This window comes from Anas acuta, chromosome 5, assembly GCF_963932015.1.
Source record: "Anas acuta chromosome 5, bAnaAcu1.1, whole genome shotgun sequence".
NCBI lineage: Eukaryota > Metazoa > Chordata > Aves > Anseriformes > Anatidae > Anas > Anas acuta.
Genome location: NC_088983.1, coordinates 59,381,367 through 59,398,042, shown reverse-complemented (window position 1 = coordinate 59,398,042; position 16,676 = coordinate 59,381,367). Strand labels below are relative to the sequence as shown.

General features: G+C 36.1%; 1 long non-coding RNA gene across 3 annotated transcripts in view; it reads left to right on the top strand.

Moving 5' to 3' along the window:
* Positions 1-16,676, top strand: part of LOC137857922 (uncharacterized) — a 236,476-nt gene that overhangs the window by 50,554 nt on the left and 169,246 nt on the right. For all 3 annotated transcript variants that reach the window (XR_011097381.1, XR_011097380.1, XR_011097379.1), the window contains exon 3: positions 7,634-7,686. This is a non-coding gene — a long non-coding RNA (uncharacterized lncRNA). The remainder of the gene's footprint in view (positions 1-7,633; positions 7,687-16,676) is intronic.

The following is a 16,676-nucleotide window of genomic DNA, read 5'->3' as shown; positions in this document are numbered from 1 at the left end:
GTCTGTTTGAAAGCTAAAGGAATGTATAGAAGAGTAATGAAGTTAATACTTTCTTCAGATACTTGATGATACCTGGTGTTCTTTCTTTCACATTCCATCAGCCTAGGAAAGATTAATTTCTAAAATATCAGCAGGGATTACAGCCTAAAATAGTCCTGTATGGGAGAGGCATAGTATTTCTGTCTTTACAAATGGTATGGATGTGATTAAATTGCAGGGGAGAGGCTAAAACTTGATTATAGCAATGTAAAAAGGTAGATGAGGCTAAATTTCTCTGAGGCACGCATTACAGGAATGTTGTGCAATCACAGAGAAAAACAATATAGCTTGCAAGGAATGTATTAAAGGCAAATAAATTTCTGTGGAGATTTAAAGGTTTAATCACATATTGTAAGCACTTAATCTGTGGCAAAGCTTGAGACAGCTTAAATTACATCTGGAAGAAAGACCCAAGGAAGTAGGCTTTGAGATTATCTGTGTTACAGTATCTCAGTAGAACCCAAGATTTATTTTGAAGACTAAAACTATCTTGTTTTAACCAGCAGCACCTGAGTAACATGAGCTGGAATTAAAGGTATCCTTTACTGTTATCTGTGAAGTAATGGTTTAGGGAGAACTACCAGTGTCTGCTGTATTCTTAGCTCCAATTAGCTTTCCTCTGCTCTTAAATTCTTACTATACTAGAAGAGCAAGAAGAAGCAATGGTCATGAAACTTGCCCTGCCAGTTTTGCATCCTCTGAGGATTTCTTTAGGCTGGGAGAATCCCATTATTCTCATATTCACAAGCTTACTGGAGGCATTTAACTTATACATGTTTGCCTTGCACGGCAAAATGGGTGATGTATGATCTGTGTTCCGTCTTAACTGGCTACAAAAGGAAGGTTTATCATTGTAACAGAAAAGGGGGATCAAATCCCTTCTGATTCAGTCACAGTGGATCTTTTCCAGGAAGATTCTGCCTTCTTGTATTTAAAGTAAATGAATAAAACAAAACAATCCCCCCAAAAAATCATCCAAAAAGGAAAAAAAAAAAAGAGGCTGGAGATGGTCACAGTTGTTTTACAGCGGACAGGTATATCTATTTTGTGTAGAGAAGCTATCATTAATAAACCTTTCTATAAATTTATTAACTGAGCAGCTCTTTAGTTTTCAAGGAATAGATCACTTGATCATTTGTGCATGGCATGACAGAAGTGCTTGGCAAATACCAATGGATTCTTTTCAAGGTAGTGATGGTGATGTTGTATGCTTTAATTTAAGGAGCTCCAATCTACAGGTAAAGGAGCAATTTCTTGAGCAAGCCACTCTTCTCTTAGACAAGCCACTCTTCTCTTAGATTAGTGGTCTCCAAGTCTAGCAACCTACATTACTTATTTAAGATCATGGCAGCTGTTAAGTGAGCAGGTTATATATATATATATATATATATATGTATATACACATATATATTTTTTTCTTATAGCTACTAATTACATTGTTATTCTAGTAAATAATATTATTTTAAAGATTGCCTGGTGCCTTTTTTGTTTGTACTTATCTGATAGCCTTTGTCAGAAGAAGTAGGATTGTGGCATAACTGATGCCCCAGTTTAGGAGTTTTTCTTTTTTTGTAGGATTTGTTGGTGGCAGTCAAACAGCTGATATCCTTTGAAAGAAAGCATGAGTTTATTTCTAATTTCTAAGTATGTTATTTAAAACTGTTCCTTATGTTCTAAAATCTTTTTGCAGACTTCCCTGGTCTGAAAACGTAAAGATAAATAGAGATCAAGAAATCCTACTTAGTACACATCCATGACTTGTTCTTTCACGTGCCATTTACAGTTTTCTGATAAGCAGATGCACAACCTGGTGAAAGAGCTGGAGATACTGTTGGATTCTGAGTCACAATGATTTGTCTTCTGGGCTTGTTTCAATAACGGGACTACTTTTTGTTCTCATCCCTTATTTCTCATCACATTTTTATTTGCAACTTTTTGTAGCTCATACAGACAATTTATTTGATTTATGCAGATTTTGATTTTTTTGTTTTGTTTTGTTAGTATCTTCTGTTTTAGGAAGCTAATAGAACAGTTTTGGAAATAATTTTGTAATTTTATCAAATGAAACTCAAGCCAATGACAATGCTGCCATCAGATACTTGTGGTAATGTATGCTGGCAGCTTTTTCTTGTCCGAGTAGTCCTGGCATGTTAGAATCATAGTAGAACTGCTTTGTCACGGTTAGGACAATTGTGATATGATAATACCCTATAGACCTTTCTGTGTAAAGGAAGTTCTCTGTATGGCTGTTGTTGTTTGATAGTGGACACCTTTCCTTTTGTGTGTAGCTGTTAACCACCAAACTCATTAGGTTGGAAGTAGCACAATGTTATAAGACCTGCATTCATCTTAGTAAATTTTTAATGATCCCCACAGTAGGTGATCAGTATTTTGAGTTTGTTTTCAGAAATCAGGTGAAGAAATTACATCTGATAGTTTCTGCACAGGCAGCTAAGAGGAAGCTCTCGGTAGTTCTCTTCCATTGTAGTTTTCTGCATTAAGGACTATTGAAGTGGACAGGGTGCATCTTTCACACCTTTCTATTTCAGATCATTTATAGACTCTTGAAAGTCTTCCTGCATTGCTTTGCATTTTGTTCACACTGCTGTTAGCACTTTATGCTGAGATTCTGTGATGAAATTTTACAGTAAAAGAACAAATTGTGCATCTGTAGTACTGCAGAAAAGAAGGGGGCCTGAGGGGTGTGGGCTGCATTCATTGTATGATATTTTGCTCAGGAAAGACAAGTTTGTCAAGATTAATAATTATTAGCCCATCTGTAGAAGAACCTGAATTTCTGTCTCCCAACTATATTATTTGATAAAAATGGTTTGCACAGACATACACTTGTACGTAAAGCAGGTTTTCCTGTATCCTGTGATTCCTTGTTATCCTTAAGTTTTAGATTTTATTTGTAAATATAGATATGATGCTATCAAATGAGTATCAAAAGATGTGCTGTGTGTATTGACAGTTCATAAAGAATAAGTTTTATAGGTAATACACAGTCACAGACGAAAAAAGGACTACTATTTTTTTGTAATTGTTACTGTATCATAAAATCTAGGCTGTTCTCAAACCTGAGTTACTATTAGAATTAACAGCTTTGTTTCTTATTTCAGATCATTCTATCAATGTCATTTTTTTGCAATTAATTTCATTTAATATTTGCTTTCTTAGTTCTCTTTCCATATTTTCTGCTTTGGTTCACAAATTGACTTTTTTGTTCAAAACTTCCCAGCTGTAAATTTGGGATTAAAGTTTTAATAAGACACATGAAAATAAGATGTGAATAATGGAAATGAATTTTTAAATTATCTGACATTCTTCATTATTGCCGGTATCACTGATGATTAAATGTAGTAACTTATTGGATAAAACTTTAAGAAAATCTGAAGTCAGATTTGTATTCATTCACATTCTAGGACTATCAGACACATGTTCTGCATTTTATGAAAAATGTTCAGACAACAGTCAATTGGTGTAAAATGGTATAAAAGAATTGTAATTGTTTTCTTTACTATATCAGTTAATGCATTTTTTTTAAAATTTTTTTTTTTTTTAAAGAACTTATGTGGGTGGTCACTTTCCAGACCTTACTCCAAGTATTCTTTGGTCTAAGTGTAGCAAATAATCTGTCTCAGATGCAGTCAAGTTATCATGCATAAATCAACTGTTAGAGTTGCAGAATGTTTCTTGAGCTGTGAAGCAAGTTCTGAGGGAAAATGTTAATAGGAAAGATGAAGACCTGTTTTTTTATAGCATGCTGTGTGACTGGATCACCCATAAGAATTACGCTTCTGACTCAGTCTGACATTATTAAGATTTAGTGTTTTCCCTCTACATTTTCTCTTTTCCCTTGTTTGCCTACCTTTGATTTTTCTAAAAGCTCCACAATAAATGTAGTATAAACTTAATATAGATTAATTTAACATGTTTTCATCTGTTAGTGTGTTTTCATGGTTGAATGGCTGTGGGTGTAAGAGATTAATGATGAACAGAAGAAAAATCTTATCTTTCTGGTTTCAACCTCACTAAGTTTCACTACCAAACCATACAAGTGTTTTCAGGAAATTTTTGTTACATCATCCTACAATTGCTTTTCCATTGTGGGGAAAAGACATGTAATGAAAATAGCTTAATAGACTATTGAGAAAACCACCTCTCCTGTCCTTCTGACAAGAGATGAAAATGTAATTTAAAATGTTTGATATTCATTTTGGGACACGTGTCAGTTTTAGAAAAATATGACAGTTGCATTAAAGAGGCTATCCAAACTGCAGTGACAGTATTAGTCGCAGTTCTGTTCTAGCATTTCACATTTCAGTTCTGCAAATAATACTTCAAGCAATGTTTTTCCATTGGTGGTGACAAATATACTGGTTTATAGTTTTGGCATCTCAGGACTTGGTTTTCATTGATGGAGGTGGTTTTGATTGGGTTGTTGTCTCCAGCAAGAGTTTTGATTGGGTTGTTGTCTCCAAGTAAAATATTTAGTAGGTTCTTACTACGTTGCTATACATACATACATTTTACTAGAAGAAATTATAGAGAGGTGTCTAAGGCAAATGTAGCACAGTCAGCAAATCCAGCCATCATCCGTGCAATCTTTCCTTTTACAGCCTCAGTAAAGCAAAGCTTCCCTGAAGGCACGTTACATCACTGGGTGGTAAAACAGAAACACGGCTGAAAACTCCTCTGCAGGGGAAGTGGCAGTTATTGCTGATGTTTAACTGAATACACTGCTGTCTCTGACGTCCTGCATGTGTGTGTGATGTGGATGGGGAAGAAACTAATAGGACTCATGGTATAATGTAATATACTTTTAATGTAATTTTTCATAATCATCTGTTTTTCTGGAGTCCCGAGCTGTTCTCTCTCTATTCGACTAACTGTCTGAAACTTCCCTCAGCTTCTGCTAATACGCACACCATTTCTAAATTGCAGTCTTTGTAGTGACACAACTCTGTAGTGTCATTACTAATGGCTGTCTGAGGTTATATTTGCACTTCAAAGTTAATTGTAAACCAAATGGTGGTTTTTCTATATATGATTTCAAAACATTTTGTAATGGGGCATTATTCCAATGCACAAATGGAAGTTTATTGTTATTTCTCCTAATCATAATTCTTTGGAGACTTGTTCTTTGCATATTCAAGCTAGAGTATTAATTTGCAGTATGACATACCAGGTTGCCTTAAAGAAAAGAAGGGGGATTGCCATTACATTAAAAAGCTACCAGGAGTTGTAGTTTTTCTTATTATTTATCTATATTGAATGATGTGAGAAGATGTATCGAAGCTAATTGGCTTCCTTTGAGAAATAGGTTCAGATAATCGACTGAAGGTGTAAATGATTAGAAATACAAAGAGTTTAGGTAGATCTAACAGTCAGGAATAGCTTACTTCATCTGAGGTGTTAAAGCACATAACAGCTTTTAGCCTGAGTGATTAATCTCTTGAGGTTTCTGTTTGGAAGCACACATTCTTTCCACAAGACCTGGCTAATAATAACGTGTCATTAGATGCACACCTCAGCACAGAGAGGTAGGTTTAAAATCAGAATTACTTTTATGCACCCCTTAATGAAGGCAAGGTGTGGAGATATCCTGGAGACTACAGAACTGAGCTGTGGTCTGTATGGTCATGAGCAGGGGGTACTTGTCCTGTCAGGGCCAGAGTGCTTATCTGCTGGAAAGGCGCACTTCTGCACAAATCCTTGATTACTCTTTCTTAATGAGAGCTGACTTGAAACAGTAGGCAAGAAGTACTGTTTCTTCACTGAAAGATCAAATAAAAGCACTATGTATCCTAACGCAAATCCATTTATGTGGCTCCTTTAGGATGCCTTACTTTTCACTACCAAGAACATTTGTGGGACAACATGATCTTGCCACGATCCTGGTGTGGATATGAACAACTGTTATTTGATGCTGACCACTTAGCCAGTGCTAGGTTTGCAGGCATCTTCTGTGGAAGGGTAAAATCATAGAATCATAGAATATCCTGAGTTGGAAGGGACCCTTAAGGATCATCAAGTCCAACTCTTGACACCGCACAGGTCTACCCAAGTTCAGACCATGTGACTAAGTGCACAGTCCAATCTCTTCTTAAATTCAGTCAGGCTCGGTGCAGTGACCACTTCCCTGGGGAGCCTGTTCCAGTGTGCAACCACTCTCTCTGTGAAGAACCCCTTCCTGATGTCCAGCCTAAACTTCCCCTGCCTCAGCTTAACTCCGTTCCCGCGGGTCCTGTCACTGGTGTTAATGGAGAAAAGGTCTCCTGCCTCTCGACACCCCCTTACGAGGAAGTTGTAGACTGCGATGAGGTCTCCCCTTAGCCTCCTCTTCTCCAGGCTGAACAGGCCCAGTGCCCTCAGCCGTTCCTTGTACGTCTTCCCCTCCAGGCCTTTCACCATCTTCGTAGCCCTCCTCTGGACACTCTCCAACAGTTTCATGTCCTTTTTATACTGTGGTGCCCAGAACTGCACACAGTACTCGAGGTGAGGCCGCACCAGCGCAGAGTAGAGCGGGACAATCACCTCCCTTGACCTACTAGCGATGCCGTGCTTGATGCACCCCAGGACACGGTTGGCCCTCCTGGCTGCCAGGGCACACTGCCGGCTCATATTCAACTTGTTGTCTACCACGACCCCCAGATCCCTCTCTTCTAGGCTGCTCTCCAGCGTCTCATCACCCAGTCTCTACGTGCAGCCAGGGTTTCCCCGTCCCAGGTGCAGGACCCGGCACTTGCTCTTATTGAACTTCATGCGGTTGGTGATCGCCCAGCTCTCCAACCTATCCAGATCCCTCTGCAAGGCCTTTCCACCCTCATTCGAGTCCACAACTCCTCCAAGTTTGGTGTCATCAGCAAACTTGCTCAAAATGCCTTCTATTCCTACATCCAGATCGTTTATAAAAATATTGAAAAGTACCGGCCCTAAAATGGAGCCTTGAGGGACCCCACTGGTGACCGCCCGCCAGCCTGACGCAGCCCCATTTACCATAACCCTTTGGGCCCTGCCCGTTAGCCAATTGCTCACCCATCGTATGATGTTTTTATTTAGCTTTTTATACAGACAAGTGATAGGACAAGGGGGAATGGTTTTAAACTAAAAGAGGGGAGATTTAGATTAGATGATAGGAGGAAATTCTTTACTTATAGTGTGCTGAGGCACTGGAACAGGTTGCCCAGAGAAGCTGTGGGTGCCCCAGCCATGGAGGTGGTCAAGGCCAGGATGGATGAGGGCCTGGGGAACCTGGCCTGATGGGAGGTGTCCCTGCCCATGGCAGGGGATTGGAACTCGATGGCCTGTAAGGTCCCTTCCAATCAAAACCTGTCTATGATTCTATGCTTAAGTTCATTGGTCTTTCAACCCAGAAACACCACTGCTGTTTATACTTGTCTGGTTTGACTTTTGTTAATATATCCCATCTTTAAGTTGAGTTTAATGTTGCTTTCACAATACCTGTTAATACTATGCCTGTTAATACTTTATCAGTTATATGTGACACTTGCACTTAACTTTCACTTTTTTTTTTTTTAACAGACAATTTAATTAATCAGGGTTTTAAAGTTATTATTTTTTTTTTCAGGCCGCTGTCTAAATTACCTAATTGTCTCCTCTGTGTGTGAAAGTGGAAAAAAGGTAGGAATACATTCTAAAATAATTTTACACTTTATAGAACTTTGGAAAGAATATCATATGCTACTCTATACATGCTGTTATTACATAGGGGCAAAAGAAATCTAACCAAGTATATTTGTTTGTATAAAGAAATGTTATGAGGAATGGAACTCAAATGACTGTCGAAGACAATGCTTTATATTTTGTGGCTTTCATAAATTTGTGTTAAACACCTTGAAGTCAGTATTAATTTTTTTTTTTCTTACTCTAGTAGATAATCAAAACTTAAATATTACATTTGAATGTCAAAAGTTGTACAAAATGTTACGAGCTGAGTAAATGTGCTCACAGGAAGACTTATAAGCCTCAGAAAATCTGAGGAAAGCATATTCCTAGCTTTCAGTGTTACTATCTCAATGTGGCTTGTCAGTGAGTTCTGTTTTAAACTTGCTTTCTGCTATTTACCTCCTTTTATATGTATGTGCTAGTGTACTTACTGAATTTGGGTCCAGATGGCATGGTGCAAGAAATCTAGTTTACAGTGCATGTGTTAGAATTACAGGATCATTGAGGTTGCAATCTTGAGATCATTTAAGAAATCATTATTTTACAAAACAAAAGCAAAAAACAAAGTTACTTAGTTCTATAAATGTGGAAGTTGCAAACACTTCCAAGGAATACTGTTTAGCACATGGAATTTACAGACACTTACAACAGGTATCGTGTTTTTTGTTGCCCTATGTAGCATTCTTTTGAGCAAGGGTTGTGATTACTAAAAATTAGTAAGCAGCAATTTTTCAGGTAATATCTGCATCTACAAATGCTTTTTTTTTTTTTTTTTGCTAGAAGCAGTCTACATAAAAGAAAATCAATTTGCACAGTTGCAAAATAAGAAAGGTTTGAAGAAGAAAAGAGATTTGTGCTAACTAGCTGTATTTTTCTAATCCAGTGTTTAAAAAACAAAAACAAAAAACAAAGCCGAAGATTTCTCTTCTGTAAATTCAATTTAAAATATCAGAATGAAAAAACATTCATTACTTTTGAACACACAGTAAAAGGGACTACATGGAAAAAATAGAGAGCAAAAATAATTATTTCAGCAGATCACTGCATTGCTCCAAAAGGCTCAAATTGAAGTGTTTGAAAGCCATCCTATAAGCTAATTGTTTGCTCAAGTCCCAAAGCACCTCATGTCTCCATGACAACTGTTCTTTACTTTTGTATTAAAAATACCACAACACAACTGTTTATGCTTCATACTTTTATTTTTGGGTATAGTGAAAACCTAATACTGGTCAAGTTTAACTGTAGCTTTTCCTTTTGTGCTGTTTCCATTACAGTGCAAGTATCACGGTTGTGATTTCTGATCTTAACTAGATTTTTTATGATTGATTGATCATTACATTTTATTTTTGCACCATGAAATAAATGTATTTGATATGAAGGAAAATGTTGTTTAATGTAAGTCGTTGTGGTGGAAAAAACAAACAAACAAAAGAAAAAAAAAACACATTCTAAATGCCCTTCATCTGTGTGCAATTTCATGTAATTTAACAGAGGTTTCTCAGTTGTGATAGTGATTGACAGCAATACTAAAACTAAAGGTGTTTTACAGTCCTTACTGTACCATTGGCACTTGGATATTTCATTGACTAGAAACTGGCACAGAATTAGGACTATATCCTTGATATTGAAAAGGGAACCCAAGTTATTGAATGAACAAATAGGAACTTAAAAAACTCTCTTGGATGTTTAGGAAATGAACACCTAGATTACATATTTCTTCCAGACTGACTTGCTAAATGACTGCAGATACAACTCATCTCACCTCTGTAACTCGGTTCCTCCATCTGTAGGTGGTATTAATGATCTGTTGTTTTTGTGTTTTCTTTTCAAAACACTGCACTATCTTTTGGAATTAGATGCATTATAACCTCAAACTTTTCACTCTGTTGTGAATACTAACCAACTTTCTTTCTAGAAATACTTTAGCTTTTATCAGTTCTTTTCCACTAGTTTTCATGCTGATGATACCAAGGCTCTTGTGGATGTTTCAGTCACCTGCACAGCTTTTGTAGTGGTAGTCATTCTAGAGAGTTATGCAGCAGCTCGGGCTTCCTGCTTAATTTTATCATCAGATTTTTGCTAGGGCTGTTTACTTGTATTTCTTTACTTTTGGCAAATGTCTGCTTGGAGAACTTCTGGTCAGTTCGTACCAGTACTGTTAACTCACGGTAAAATTTGTGCCAAAATAGTTCATATCATGTGAGCTTCATGTGGTTGGGAAGGGTTATGTGGCTGTGTGCAGTCTTCTAAAGGGAGAGGAATAACTGGATAACTACTACTGGCCTTGTGATGGTTCTGGAGCTCATAGTAGGAGTCAATCCTATAACGTGTTTGGGGTGGTGATGTTGGTGAGACATGTGAGTGGTTGTAGACAACCATCTGTCAGGGATGTAGAAAGAAGGCTGCACAAGAGGTCTCTTTGAGATGTACTTCCTCCCCCTTTCTGTTACTTTTATGGTATATTTCAATGAAGTACTTTTTGTTTTCAGAGACACTAGTTTTGAATTTTAAAACTCTTGCTTTAGTATTTATTGAGAGTTTTTCTTCAAAGACTTCAATTTATAGTTTGTGCGAGTAAAACTGTACTTAATGACAGGTGTAAATAGAAGCAATTAAATGCTTTACTGAATTAAAGCCTGTCCTCTTAAGGCTTCATCCTGCATTCCTCACACTCTCCCTGAGAAATGAGACCAGCATGGTGGTGACAAATCCTGCTACTAATGTATGTGGTAGTTCTTAGATGCATCAGTGAAGAATATCATGAATAATGCTTCCTATTTTTTGGATTAATCTTTAATAAATCAGGGAACAGCGAAACTGCTGTGTTACCTTGATCGAAAATAATACAATTCAGATATCTAATTCAGAAGTAAGAGTTCCCAAGCAGTTTAGAGTATAAACTACTGGTCTAGAGTAATCATCCAGTAATGATCACATCTATAAAAAATTTGTAACTTTTTAACTAGAAAACATATAAACACCCTTCCCCCAACTGCAATAGTAATAATTCAGTTGTCAGTAGCAGCTAGATAATAACAAACTACTGTTCTATCTTTGAGCTTGTATTACTAAAAAATTTCAGTCTCCTGTGCTAACTCTAGAGAAGTATAGTGGAAAACAAAGCTAGACTTGCGCTGCATATGCCTGGGTGCCAGCTGATTTCAATACATCCATTAAAGCAGGTAAACAACGAGCATACTATATTTGTACATATGGTGCAATTATAAATATGTACGTTTCCCTGAAACTGAACACAAAATAGTTGTTAAAATGTTGGCGGAAGAGAAAAACATTGGCTTAAAAAATGTTAATTAAAATATTTTTTTAATTTGTTTTTAAAATAGCAGTAATAAGCATGACCAAGCATACTATTCATGAAAGGCATTGCTTTTTCTAAAATCTAGTAGTGATGGCCTTGTATTTACTTGATACTTGTAACACCATCCGAGATGAGCTCTAACAATCTAGGAATAAAACAAATATAAAGTAAACAGTTCCCGCTTCTTTGAAACTCTCTGATCTTTTTAATCTTGACACGTTCACATGCCTTATTTCTTACAGAAGACACTTCTTATATTTATATTTCACATCTCCAGCTCTGAAGTCTTCCTTGAGATCAAGAGCATTTGGAGTCAGGGTTTCATTTTTTTTGTTTGTTTGTTTAAAAAAACAAATGAACAAACAAAAACTAAAAATCACCACAATCTGCTTTAAGAGTGTTTGGGCCTCCTGAAGAAGCCCAAAGAGCATGTGGAAATTGCATGCAGTGTGTCAGAGGAGTCACTATAGAAATAAGAGCACTATCTATACACCTCCTAAAGGCTCATGGCTGCAACAGAAATCCTGATAGAAAAAACTTGGCTGATTTCTGATGCATCCTCAGTGTTCCTGTGGGAAAAGATAACAAAAGAGAATCTGCCTTCAGAATTAATAGTAGCATTAATTTTAGATACTTCTAGTGACCCTAATGGATTCTACAGCTGTACACATATTAGTTTTGTCTGCTAATTATACAGGATATTTCCAAAAGAAAAGTAAAAAAATGAAAGTGAATAAAACAGAAATGAAGATGAAAAACATTCAAGAAGGCATAATCCTATCCTTACAATTTTGTCCTATCCTTACAAATTTAACTCATTTGGCCAAAGTCAATTCTCAGAAACACAAATGCTGACTTTACTAAGCATTTTAAGCATGGCACTTACATTGTGTTGAGCCCTCTAGGCTTGATTTGAAATGAATAGAAGTTGAATAGTCAGTGAAAATCTTTCTTAAGGAATGCTTGTATCAAGTATGATGCTTCAAATAAAGGGTTTAATTCCCAAGTAAAACATAAATATGGAGGGCATAAAGTGCAGTGTTTATTGACAAATAATCTAGGTATAAAATAATGGGACTGAGGTTAGAGATACTGAAGAAATCAAAATGATTCTATATAAGAGTATAAGCTCACTTTTTATAAGCAAAAATGTGTAGAATAGAAAACAAACAGTTAATTAGCACTCATTTGTTAATAATCAAGGTCTGGAGGTCTTTGTCTGACTTGCCTATAGCCCAGGGTAACCTTTACTTGTTACATCTCCAAGTCAGCTTAAAGAAGAATGCAAAAATGTGGTGTCAGTAATATCATTATGGGTTAGTGTTTTATTTATTTTCAGAAGTTAAATAGCAACAAAAATCAGAAATTTTTGCTAACAAACATCAAAATAGTAGATCTCGTGCAGCATTTTTGTTTTATTGACCCCATTTATCAGTACAACGTTAAACTTTGAGGCTGTAATGGTGGAAGGATTGTGAAAGATGAAAACAGAAAATGCAGAAAGTGGAAAATAAAGGTGCACACTTTCTTTTTTTTTTTTTTTTTTAATTTTCCATTCCTTTTTTCCATGTGCTAAAATGCTGAGATGGTTTGTTTGATTGCAATTAATTGACAAATAATCCTAAAAATAAAGAGACATGTTTATCTTAAATATATGAGGAAGTTTAGGAAAGAAATGTAGCTATATAGTAGTAACAACTGGATGCTGGCTTGGAAATGGAGGCCCTGCTTGACATGCAGTTTTATTACTGCTATCCCATACTATTCACTGGTGCAGAAATGCAACATAATATGGGAATTGGAACCGAAGATAAGGTAAGGATCACTTGGAATAGATTAACTCATAAGAAAACAAATCCTTTTTCCATAAAAAGGCATTAATTAACCAAAAAAAAAAATATATTCTGGGGGGTGTGGGGGAAGGAAGGAGGAGGGAAGAATACACAGAACTCACAGAAACAGATTGCTTTTTATGGCTGTATTTTTAGCACTCATCATGGGTGAAAATTGCTGTGGAAAAAGAGCTGGTTAAAAGTATTTTTTCCCCAATACTGAGTATGGTGCTGTGTGTGTGTGTGAGTACAAATATGCATAGATATGGAGTAATAACAAAACATTTTAAGCATGGCATCAGGCACTTGGTGTATATACAGTCCCATTTAGACCTTATGTGATCTTCTCTTCTAAGACTAAATTTCTCTAGAAATGTAATAGAATAAAATCTGTATTGTTTCTTCATTAGTTACAAACATCTTCTGCTAATTTAAGTCTCCCTGCAGTTTGTGGTTCCTTACCACAGCGGTATGTAAAAGCAGATTTGATTATTGGAGAAATAAGCATTCTTCTCTCAAGTAAAGAAATATGTATATTCCTTCTGATATGCCTGAAGATGTAATGAAGTATTTGAAGACCCAGTCAAGCCCAGCTTCCTTTGATAGCACAACATCATTCTGATGTAAGTCAGGGTTTAAAAAGTACAGCAGTGTCACGATTTGTACTTCTTTCACTTCTGTAATGTTTTTTTGTAATGTTCTTCATTGTTACTGTGGAGTGACTACAAAAGATAACATTAGGAAAGCTTTCATCCTGCTCACCTGCATGGGAAGAATCCACACATGCTTGTACTCTAACAAAGATGTTCATTTACTGTATATTGTGCAGTTAATAATTAATCAACAAGATTGTATCTAAGAAATATGATTAAGATCAGCATTATTGTGGTGTTTTAACATCAGAGATCACGTAAGCTAAGAAGAGAAATAGACTGGAGAGATTTTGATGCAGACTCATCTTTAGAGACAAGACAGGCTGGATATATGATAAAATAAAGCCACATTTCATTAAACGCCATTTATAGATTTATTAAGAAGAGTAGTTTTAGTATGATATCCTGAAATAACAGATGAGATGCTCTGTTCCGGTTTCATTTTTATGTATTTATACAACTCTGCTTTTTGTTTGGTTTGGTTTGGAACATTTAGAGTTCTTCCTTGACAACCCATTAAAGTTGTCAGGATTTTTTTCTACATCGTTGCCTTAATTCTAGTTCTGTCTTTTTTTTTTTTCCCCATCATATTCTCCACTTCATCTCTTACTGTTGTCTTTTCTTTTTTTTTTTTTTCTATCTCTTGCTGCTTTGCTTTCTGATACATTATTTGAAATAAAAATATTTCAGGTGATGAAGAGTCACCTGCATGTTTTGCATGATACTTGCTTTCTTCAAATACAATTGTGGACAGGTGTCTGAGTTATGTGGTTTAAGGTTATCTGTTGAATTCCTGAATTTTCAGCAGAACATTGATTATTACTTTGGTTATATTGTTCAAAGTTAAAAAGACTACCAGTAATGTGGAAACGTAAGTGGGAAGACTATTCTGAATTTGATATGAGGAGAAAGCACATTAGAACAAAATAACATCTGTTCACAGCAAAGCCTTTTGGTTTAAAGCTGGGGCTGTATTTATTATGACATGTGTTGCAGAAGATCAACATTTAGATTTTCTTGCTCATCACTAGAATAACTGGGAAATATTTTGCAATTATTATAAATAAATAGTATTTATTTGAAATATCTTCAACAGCAGGAGGTGTTTAGAATTAGCTCCTGGTTTTGTTGCACTTAGTTGGGACAAGATTTTCAAAAATGCCAAGTAACCTCAAGTGTCTTCATTCTTGTGTTGAAAAGGGACTTCTAAATAGCTCTTTCTGCAAATTATATTTACCTCTTTCCCTAAATTTGTATGCTGAGAAGTTAATAATGCCAAATAATATCCTTACACAATGATTTTTTTAAATACTGACCAAAAAGAAGCAGTGTTTCTCATAAATTTCCTAGCTCTGTCTGCCCTTTAAGTCCTTGTATTTATAAAATAAATGCATAGATCAGTACCATGTGAAGAAACTCGATGAATTAATATTTGCTTCAGTTTATAAAATAGCAAACTAGGTGTTTTTTCCTCACTGTAGTCAGTGGAAATATTCCCAATAGTATTAGTGAGTGCAAGAGTAGACCAGGTAGATGTTTTTGCTTAAATTAAATAAAGGTACAACAGATTATTCCTTCAAGAACTTGGAGCCTATATAATACATTATTTATTTATTTATTATGAGGGAAGCAACATGCAGTCATCATTTGCATGAAAAGTGCACTAAAACTTGTCTAACTCATTAAAATGGGTTGCTGAGGGACTGTACTAATGCCTCCAATCTGTTAGGTTATATGTGAAATGAGGGACTGTATCATTCAAGCTCAGTGTTCTGAAACAATGCAAATGTCTAATGGGGACTGTTCACCGCAATTAGGAAACATCAACAGTTGTTTGAAACACAGATATGTTAGTCTAGACTAGGCTTATTCCAGAAAAGATAATGGAAGTCTTCCTTTAGAAACTACATGGAGTCAGTAGTATTTTGTGGATTTTCAGTTTCTCAGCAGATGGCCATGTGTCCAAAAACTTAGTAAGAAAGAAGAGCTTTAATTCTGCCTCTTCAAAGGACTATGAAGCTACAGAGAAATCTGTTTGTTGTGCCTGCAATAAGGTTCCAGCACAGCCTGAAAGCACTGTGGGAGCCCTGTACCCACTGGAGACAAAGTTATACAAACAGAAAAGCCAAAGTTCATGAGACAGTCGCAAACTCAGAAATCAAGGATAAATGATTTTCATGTGATCCTCACCTTAAGTATGTACAGAAGTAGCAAATATGGATGAGTAAATGTACTCACTGATTTCTGAACAAAGTTCTTTAAAGATTTCCTCAGGAACTAAGTGAAAGGTGATACTCCTTCATTGTCTTGGTTCTACCTACCATTTTAAGCAGAAATGTTGAACATGTAACGCTAGTGATAAAATCGTAAAGTTTTGTGTCACCAGTGGTATCAGAATGGATTTAAAGGCATGAAGAGGAATTCAGGTGCCTAAATCCAAAGCTGCACTTCAGAATATTTTTGCTCTATTAGGTATTCACGTGAGGTTTGCAAAAGCACCAGATCAAATAGTAAGGTTCTTACAAATAGTAAGGTTCTAAGTTGCTTGCCACAATTATATGAGGAGAATTAGTGGCTGAAGTGGACCTACATTTTATACGAAAAGGACAGTGAACAAAATACAGACATAGTCTTGCAGATCATGGACCAGGAGATGGAGTTGACTCTTCCACTTAATATACGGAACCGTCCCTGCTCTTTTTTTTTTTTTCTCCTTTATTTATTCACCTGCTCTGTTTCACTCCTTTTCTTTCCTGAAAATACTAGAAGAATGGAGGGTATCACCACACACTTCACAAACATGTTTCCATATTATAGTCTATTACCATTTCTGTTAGTGCTTTTGTATTTTCCAGAGGAGGTAGTGCTGGAAGATTTTGAAACCACTCTACGCACATTTACTATTTGCCTATTATCTTCTCTAAATAAAAGAAGAATATGGCCGTTGATTCATGTCAGAAGTTCACATTTTCTTCATAGCATCTGGCTGTAGCTAGCTGCAATCTACCATTAGTACACAATCTACTTTATGCAGTGCTACTTTGACTCATTTCCAGTTAGTGTCCCCTTGTGTAGTAGGCATCATCCTAATTTATTGCTCCAAAGAGGCTATTTTCATGAAAACATTAAAAATGATCCTTC